This window comes from Mugil cephalus, chromosome 11, assembly GCF_022458985.1.
Source record: "Mugil cephalus isolate CIBA_MC_2020 chromosome 11, CIBA_Mcephalus_1.1, whole genome shotgun sequence".
NCBI lineage: Eukaryota > Metazoa > Chordata > Actinopteri > Mugiliformes > Mugilidae > Mugil > Mugil cephalus.
The window spans coordinates 634,086-643,615 of NC_061780.1; the positions used below are offsets into that span (position 1 = coordinate 634,086).

Below are 9,530 nucleotides of genomic sequence, written 5' to 3' on the forward strand. Positions count from 1 at the left end.
CTAGTGGAATGCCAAATTCTTTCCAGCTTTCGAACTGTCTGCTTTGAACTACGCAACTGTGAATTATACCATGGAGCTACCCTCCTTCGATTTACCACCTTCTTTTTAAGAGGAGCAACTAGATTTAAAGTTGTACTAAGCGATGCTATCGTGCTGTCAACAAAATAATCTATTTGTGATCGAGTTAGATTGTGGTTGCTGACATCCACATCACTAACATAAGGCACTGAGTTAAATATTGAAGGTATTAATTCCTTATATCTAGTCACAGCATCATCAGATAAGTGTCTACCATAATGAAATGTCTTTCCAATTTCTGTGTAATTACTTATAGTAAATTCAAATGTTACAAGAAAATGATCAGACAATAGAGGGTTGTGAGAATATACGGTTAAACCTTCAGTGTCTATACCATAAGTTAGTACAAGATCTAAGGTGTGATTGAAATAGTGAGTTGAACCATTTACATTCTGAGAAAAGCCAATTGAGTCTAATAATGACATAAATGAAGAGCTAAGACTGTCACTGCCAACATCAACATGGATGTTAAAGTCACCTACTATAATGACTTTATCTGTTCTAAGCACTAAATCACATAGAAACTCAGAGAATTCAGCTAAAAATTCCGAGTAAGGTGCAGGTGGGCGATACACCACAACAAAGAGAATTGGTTTTTCTGTTTTCCAGTCTGGATGCGCAAGACTAAGAGTGAGGCTTTCAAACTAATTAAAGCTTTGCGTCTAGGATTAATACATAAATCAGAGTGGAAGATTGCTGCCACTCCTCCTCCTCGGCCTGTGCCTCGAGGAATGTGATAGTTACTATGACTGGGTGGCGTGGACTCATTTAAACTGACATATTCATCATCCTGCAGCCACGTTTCAGTCAAACTAAATAGATCAATCTGATGATCAGTCATCAAATCGGTCACTAAAAGAGATTTAGATGAGAGAGACCTGACATTCAAAAGGCCACATTTAATTTTCTTATTGCTCTGTTGTACTAGTGAATTTGTGTTGATTTGGATAAGGTTCCTATGAATAACTCCTCTATTGTTATTTTTCCATTTAAAAAATCTGGGAGCAGACAGCACATCTATGGAGTTTGGGGAGTTATGGGTGAAAAAAAAACTGAGGAACGCTTCACGAATTTGCGTGTCATCCTTGCGCAGGGGCCATGCTAATCTACTCTGTATCAGAGTAGAATTTTCTCCCATTGTAAAAAGCAGTAAATTATATATGTTGATAAGCTGCTACTGTTAACCAGAAACATAAGAATATTCTGTAAATAGAATTTTGGTGTAGGTTGAAGAGGAAAATGAAACACAATCGATCTGTAGTTTTGGATATAATGCATTGGAATGTTGGAAACTTTGTCCTCTTTGGAAAACTTCGGTGGATCATGTAGCTACATGAATTATTTTCTGTATCTCAATAAATCTCAATAAATGTTAAACCTTTTAAGACCAGAATGTCCGTCTGCCCACAAAGAGAAGCTTGCTGTATTTGAATTACCTTAATCCCCGATGGATAATATTCAAGTTGCGCTTTCTAGAAAAAAATGCTGCGATTACGGTGATGATGACGCACCGCTGCTGTCGGCTGCAGGTTGGAGAGCAACGATCGCGGAGCCTCACTAAGAGAGACTTGTTTGGAGGAATTTGTTGGTAAAAACAAAGTTAGTTATACCCTTGAGATGTCACGAAAGTCTTCCAGGCAAAAGCACAACTAACCAGTGTTCAGTCACAATGAATATTATCAATAGCGCAAACCACTGTGACTTACGGTAATTCAAAATCAGCCGCTTTGACGGATGCCAGCGATCCGTTCAGGCTTTTGAGGGTTAATAGATGGCAAGAAGCTGTTTCAATCTTACCTTTTTGTTGTTGACGAACTAACAGTGCCATGACGTAAATAACACATAATGGCTCAAAATAAAAGCAACACAGTCGTATTGCATGCACAGTTCATCTGTGCTCATGACTGACGTACCGCGGGCCGGACGGGAATGCCCAAAGGGCCGTAAGCGTAAAATGCCCAGGTCTGGTCAAGGCTATGATTGGCTGCGTAGCGTAAGTGAACTGTATCGTACCATTGAATGGACACCTGTCACTCACTGAGTTACGTTGCAAAATGGTACAGAACACAATATTATTGGTCTAATCAATTAGATTAGATTAGGTCTAATATTAGATATTAATTAATACGTTTATGTTGAATTTTATTTTATGCGCTGCATAGATTTTCTTGTGCGCTGAGAATGTGCAAGCAGTGCGCGATTGCGCAAGCGCGCAGCTTAGAGGGAACATTGGTTACAGACCCCTGAAATCAGGGGTCTGTAACACAGGAGCTTGACAGATCTGTCTCTTTAAGGTTTGGAAGGCATTCTCACATTCATCATTCCATATTACTTTAGAGACTGATTTTTTGGTTAGATCAGTGAGCAGTTCTGCCAGTGTAGCAAAATGAGGAATGAATCTTCTGTACCATCCCACAAGTCCAACCTGCTCACCTGCTTTTTGGGCACCTGCTTTTTGGTCAGCAGTCTCGGAATCAGCTAGATGGCCTTCATCTTTTCTACTCGCGGTTTTATTTGCCCGCAGCCGACCAAATATCCAAGGTATTTCACCTCCTCTTAGGCCCAAGAGCACTTGTTCGTGTTCAGCGTCAGTCCAGCTCCCTGGATCTCGGTCAGGACAACCTCAAGATGCTGCAGATGTTCCTCCCATGATTCACTGTAAATCACAACGTCATCGAGATAGGCAGCCGCAAACCTGGAGCAATCATTAAGCACAATGTCCATTAATCTTTGAAAGGTTGCAGGTGCCCCTTGAAGACCAAAAGGTAGCGTGGTGTAATGGTACAACCCCATTCCTGGAATCTGGAAAGCGGTGTATTCTTTCCAAGCTGGGTCCTTGGCACTTGCCAGTAACCTTTACATAGATCCAAGGTTGTGATGTATTTGGCCTTTCCCAGTCTTTCCAACAGCTCATCAATACGTGGCATAGGATAAGTGTCAAAACAGGAAATACTGTTCAGTTTCCTCATGTCAGAACAGAACTGTGGTTGAGTGGAGCTTTTCTTGGGAACAAGCACAATAGGGTTTGACCACTCACCCCTAGATGGCTCAATGACTCCCATGTCTAGCATCATCTGGACCTCCTTTCTCAGTGGTTCCATCATTCGTTTTGGAACGAATGATGGTGTGGGTTATCACATCAGTAAGTCCAGGTTTTTCTGAGAATAGTGAAGGAAAAGTTGTTTAAGCTCACCCAGTTGATGCCACTGATCCACACTCAAGTGGTCTGGAGGAAGTTGGGGTGTACACTGCTGTCTTATGGGTACCATGTCAGCTTCTTCAGCTTCCACCACCTCATCTTCTGTCTGGACATCCCGGACCAGAATAAGGGCCTTGTCACTTAGCTAGTAACTTACTGGGTCCTGTAGGAAGCAGTAGCAAAATATTTTGACCAGTTTTTAAGTTTTCTGTCACGAGCATGTTCTGTCACCTTCTCTTTATGTTAAGCATTTTCCATGTGTTCTTTGACTTTTTCTCTGTAACTTTCCAGTTTGTCTCTTATTTGCAGAATGTAGGAGATGATGTTGGTTGTTTTTGATGTTGCCTCACCAGCCACCCAGATGTCCTGCAGCATGTCCAAGGGGCCTCTGACCTGTGTGCCATATAACAACTCAAATGGGGAGAAATCTGTTGAAGCCTGGGGTACCTCTTTGTACGAAACAAAAGAAAAGGCAACCATTTATCACAGTCTTTGCCAGTATCATCAATAAACTTCCTTAACATTTGTTTCAGTGTACCATTGAACCTTTCAACAAGACCATCAGTTTCTGGGTGATATGGGGTTGTTCTTTTCCCTTTTACACTGAGTTGGGAATACAGTGACTTCATAAGATGTGACATAAAGTTTGTACCTTGGTCTGTTAAGATCTCTTTTGGGATGCCAACTCTAGAGAACATCTCCACTAAACACCGAACTATATGTTTGACTTGAATGGAGTGCAGAGGATAGACATTAGGATATCTGGTCGCATAGTCATATGACAAGGGCAAATTTGTGTCCACCACTACTTTTTGGCAAGGGACCAATTATATCCATTGCTATCATCTCATACGGCACACTCATGATGGGTAATGGTTGTAACTGGCCTCTGTCTGAAACTTTGGTGGGTGCTACAATCTAACATTCATGGCATGTTTTACAGTATTCCATTACTTCTTTGTACAGTCCTGGCCAATAGAAGCGTTGAGCAATGCAGTCATAGGTCTTGGCCTGTCCTAAATGCCCAGCCCATGGGACATTATGGCCCACACATAAGATTGATGTGTGATGATAGTCTTTTGGAACAACAAGTCTGGGTTTGTCAATGTCAGCCAAATACAAAAGATTTTCTTTTATGATGGATCCCCAATAACATCACTCAGCCCCCCTGAGTCTCCTTCCTGGTTCCCTTGTACTACGCGTGCCTTAGCAAAAAGAGGTTTTAGAGATGAGTCTTTCTCCTTACTTTCTCTGAAGTTGTCTGGGATTTGCCAGGTAGGTTCTATTAGCGGGGTTGCAGGGAGAGTAGGCTCAGAGCATTTACTTTTGCCAATATGCCTGTTCTTCTCCTGATGTCGTTGTCGTTTTGTTTTCTTAACCCTACCCACCCCTTCATACAAACTATCATCTGCGTCTGGTAGTGGTTCTATCCCTTATGTTGCTGAGCGGGTAACTACAGCACAGGAGTATGCTACGGAGTTTTGATGGACTAAGTTGTCTAAGATGGGCAAATCTTCACCAAGGATCACATCATAGGCTAAATGATTTGGACTAGGACTAGGACTCCCACAGTTAACAGGAACGCTTGGCCTTCAACCTCAATGACTACATCTGCCGTTGGATAATCTTTCTTACATCCATGAACACATGTGATATTTACACTTCGCTCAAAATTAGCATGTGTATTGTTTAGCAAGCTGGATTTTACCAAAGTGTGTGAGCTACCAGTGTTAGCGAGAGCCTTTGCCACATTACCATTAACTGTTACCTCCACTACATGTTTGTGTGGAACCATACCAATATCATTAAAATTACTATGATCACTGTCTGGACGAGGTACTGCACACAATTCAACAGATTTTGACTTTTTCAAAGGACACACTGAAGCTTTGTGGCCAGGTTGGTGACAGTACAAACATAACAAGTAGTTGGGTTTTACATTTGAATGAGCAGTTTTCTTACCGGCCCCAGTGTCCCCACTGTCCACAGCAGGAAAACTGCAAGGTTTGTTCTCACCAAACCTCGGCTTACCAACAGTCATTCTTTTCTTTAAGAGGTCCCGGTGAGCTGCGGTGTAGCGTTCTGCCAGGTCCGCTGCTTCTTCTCCAGTCTGGGGACTGTGTCCTTTAACCCAGATGCGGATGTCAGGATGTAGCACGCAAAGGTACTGCTCCAAGATGATGACTTCACCCATCTGCTCCTTTGTGCGGCTTTGAGGTCGCATCCATCGTCTATAAAGTCCCTTAATCCAGTTTCTCTGACTGTCTCTCTAACCAGCACAGTAGTGCTCCAAAAACGCTGTCTGTAGGTTTCTTCAGTTACCTTGTACTTCATTAACACAGCAGATTTAATAGCATCATAGGACTCAGACCGTTCTTCATCCATTCCCACATAAGCCTCAAGCGCTTTTCCCGTCAGTAAGGTGACCACTCTGGCTGCCCACTCATCTGGCTGCCACCCCATGTTCTGGCTATTCACCCAAACCGAACAAAGAAACTCTCTGGGTCTTCACCTTCTATGAAATCAAGTATTTTAGGATCACCAACATGGCGTCCTGCAGCATGGGGTGGTGGAGAAGCATGCTCTTGATGCTGAACTGGAAGTGGCTGTGAAAAGGAGCTGGGGCCTTGAGCCTGATGTGTAGTGAGTGTTTCAGGTTGGACACTATTCATTTGCCATCTGGAAGTTTCAGTCTGCAGCCTTTGAATACCAGCAGTCATGGGGGAGGGAAATTGTTGATCAGGACCTTCATAAGGTTCGGAGGACCTGTCCTGTAAAGGCCTCTGTACCATTTCAGTTCTTAGTTGCTTAATCTGTTTGAAAAGTACAGCTTCAGTCTGTTCACAGTATTACTGTCATAATAAAACATGAGAATGGTGTCATGTTTGATTATAATGTTACATTGATTACGTACGGGTTAATGCCCGATGAGGTGTCCATTATCTGAAATTATACCATGGTCTGGGTGAATCCTTGATTCTGACTGGCTGCGAGGTGTAGATTAAAAGGGGATAATGGACACCCATAAAGACATCCCGGTCAAATTGCCTGATGACAGTTCTAAATCATTGCACTGGGTCAAACGCTTTGGTAACCGTGGCAACAGAAACACTGTCCAGTTGACCAAGGAAGGAGGAGAGTACAGTGTTGCCAGTTTTAGGAGTCTGACAGCCAGCATTAATCGTCATTAAAGAGACGTAAACATCATTAGCGACACAGTGTTCAAGACAAGTAATGCTGTTTTCAAGGCGATGCCAAAGCACTACAGGAAGAGTGGGAAAGACACCAGCTTCCGCCACCCTCGTATCCCTGGGTTGGAACTTGGAAGAAATCAGAAGTTCATCTTTCTTGCAATAAAAAACTATTTAGGAAACTATCTGTGGACTCTGTGGAAATTTCGCATGATCCTCTCGACACACACGGGGTGATAAGTGCACTGGCCTTCTGAAATTATACTTTGTATCACATAATGTAACATTAAATAGTCCGCTCATCCACTTCTTGTGAAAAACTTTACTGATTTAAACAGTAAAAAAACAACATTACAGCACGGCTGACTCATCACTAAAAAATATTGATCCGCCAAGTCTGTGACACATATTTTATTATGCTGTAAAGTGCACCGTTTTAGCCGAGAGGGTATTCCCTTTGGTGTGAGAGACACGTAACGTTAAGTTACCTAGGTCTATTGTGACTGTGATGAACATGTTTTTTTTTGTTTTTTTAATATGATAGAAAAAAATCTGCATCTTTGTTATAACTTGGGCAATAAAAGTAAGCATTTTTTACTCATTTAAGCATTATTGATTTAGTTTGGTAAAGTCAGAGACCGCATAAAAACATGAACATCAGCTCAGAGTTCACTCATCTGGGACTAGAAAATCATTTCTGTTGCTAGGTCGTTACTAAGGTTCGGATTATTTGCTGTAGTGGTGAACTAGGTTCGATTACATATAGGAGTCTACTGAATGATTGTGTTCCAGTTATTAGTCAGACCCCATTTATTTTCATGGAAACAGGAAGTACACTCGCAAAAACCTTTAAAGCACACCCTCTCGGGTAATATTGCTTAAATTAATGTATTAATAATTGACCTAAAATTTATTTATTTTGTAAGTGACCATGGTATAAGCGGGTTAATAATTCGAGGTGTTCATTATCTAAAATGAATGGACTTCGCAGGAAGTGAACCGTTCACGCCTCCGCGTCATCCATTAACTTCAGATAATGGACACCTCGAAGGCTCTACCTCCCATTCTACTTTTAGAAACTAGGAACCACAAGTAGACTTGATCTTTGAGATCATAGTGATCTGTTGGGACAATATGGTACGATGAGGTCTTTCAGATATGATAGAGCTAGGCCTTCAGGACCTTAACACCCAGCAAAAACTAGCTGAAAAGATGTTGAATAAACATAACTCATGTGCGTCCAAACAACATCTAAATTTGGCTGAAAAGTGAAAGGTGAAAAGCCGTCACGTTCAGGTTGTCGAAAAAGAGAGGTCCCTGAAGTAGTCTTCATTATGATATAGTATATTCATTATTATTACAATGTTATGAAATATATAATCACAAACTCATGATTGAATTTTAACTCAAGAATTAGACATAATTCAAAAAAAGTGAACCATTTATTGTTTACAATTTACATTAACGTAAAAAATAAATAAAATAAACGTTTTCCATTCCTAAGAAATTAACATTTAACAACAAATGCAAACACATGGCGGTAACATAATGTTTACAATATTTGAGTACAAAAAGTGCCCAAAAAAACAAAAAAGTTCACCCCCTTTAAAAAAAGTAAAAGATTAGTTCTCTATAATATGTAATAACAATTTTAACAATATTTTAAAATACCTATTTTCTCATTTCAGTCAGTCAGTCATAAGCCAACTTGGCAGGAGGCTAGGCTGTGATGATGCAGCAACTAATGTTACACACTGTAAAATGTAATTAGTTGACCTTACTTAAAGTACGCAAACTTATTGCCTCAAAAAAATAAGAGAGTTCATATAACTTAATAGCCATGCTTATTTTTTTCATTTTGTGTGGACTGCTTGATACAAATTTAACCCTACTTAGAATTACTAAATACCTACTACTTACTACTCACTTTTTTTTTTTATTTAGTTCACTTAAATTAAACAAACCAATTTCCTTGAATAGGTCCTTGTCCTTCTCTCTCTCTCTCTCTCTCTCTCTCTCTCTCTCTCTCTCTCTCCCTCCCCCACTTCTTATCTATATAGCTGTTATTACCTATGTAAGCCTATGTAAGCCAAAATAACAGACAAACTGCCTGAGGCAAGTTTTTAATACTATCCATGACGATACCTCCCTCCAGAATGATGGCAGTGGAGATGGGCTGGAGTTCTACTGAACTTGGACCCTCAAGAGGACTATCTTCACTGACAACTGTCAGCACAACAACAGTGCACTCTAGGGTCTCGTCTCTTGCTGTATCCTACAAAGACACACACACATATTCTCCATGAATACTATTTCATTTGCTATGGTTAAACTAAAGCTATGGTTCACAAGGTCCATATATTCTTGAAGAGTGATACTGACTTTTCAACCTGGACTCCTGCTCCTTAGATTTACAATGAATTAATGTGTACAATGTTTATGTGGCAAATTTCATTTTTATTTACTGGCTGTTTAAATACCTCTCACATTAGCTGTGGAGGAATTGCTATATAAAATATATCAATCACTGTAGAAAATGTATATTGTATATTGTACAGATAGAATTAAATCTTCTATGTAAGCACAGATATAGTTCTATTTTATTGCAGACCAAACTTTTTATCATGTGCAAGTACTTACAGAGCATGCCTGGGAGAATTCACTGGAGTCGGCACCAAGTAAAATATAAATGCCTTTGAGGATAACAGAGCAAAGTACTGACACGTCTGGTGTCTAATGATACACAGAGAGAAAAGACCAGTTAACAGAGTAATTTGCAAGGCACAAGTCAGACAGGAAATAGAATAGGTTGGGCTGGATGATCTCATTTAGAACTTGATTGATGAACTATCATACATATCAAAAGCAAAATTAACCTACTTACCATCCAGCTCATGTTCTGCATCAGCTCACTGAGCTTCTAGCCAACAGTTCCCTTTTTTGTTTTGAAGTTCAATAAAACGCAGGGTATACTGGTCCAGAGCCTCAAAGAAATCTCCCCCAAGATTCTTAGATTCTGTTGAACTCAGTGTTAGAATTATTTTTTGATATTTGTCTAGACG

General features: G+C 40.4%; 1 pseudogene; it reads right to left on the reverse strand.

The window, feature by feature from the left end:
• Window positions 1-1,126: 1,126 nt before the first annotated feature.
• LOC125017114 lies at window positions 1,127-1,224 on the reverse strand (annotated as a pseudogene).
• Between the last annotated feature and the right edge of the window lie 8,306 nt (window positions 1,225-9,530).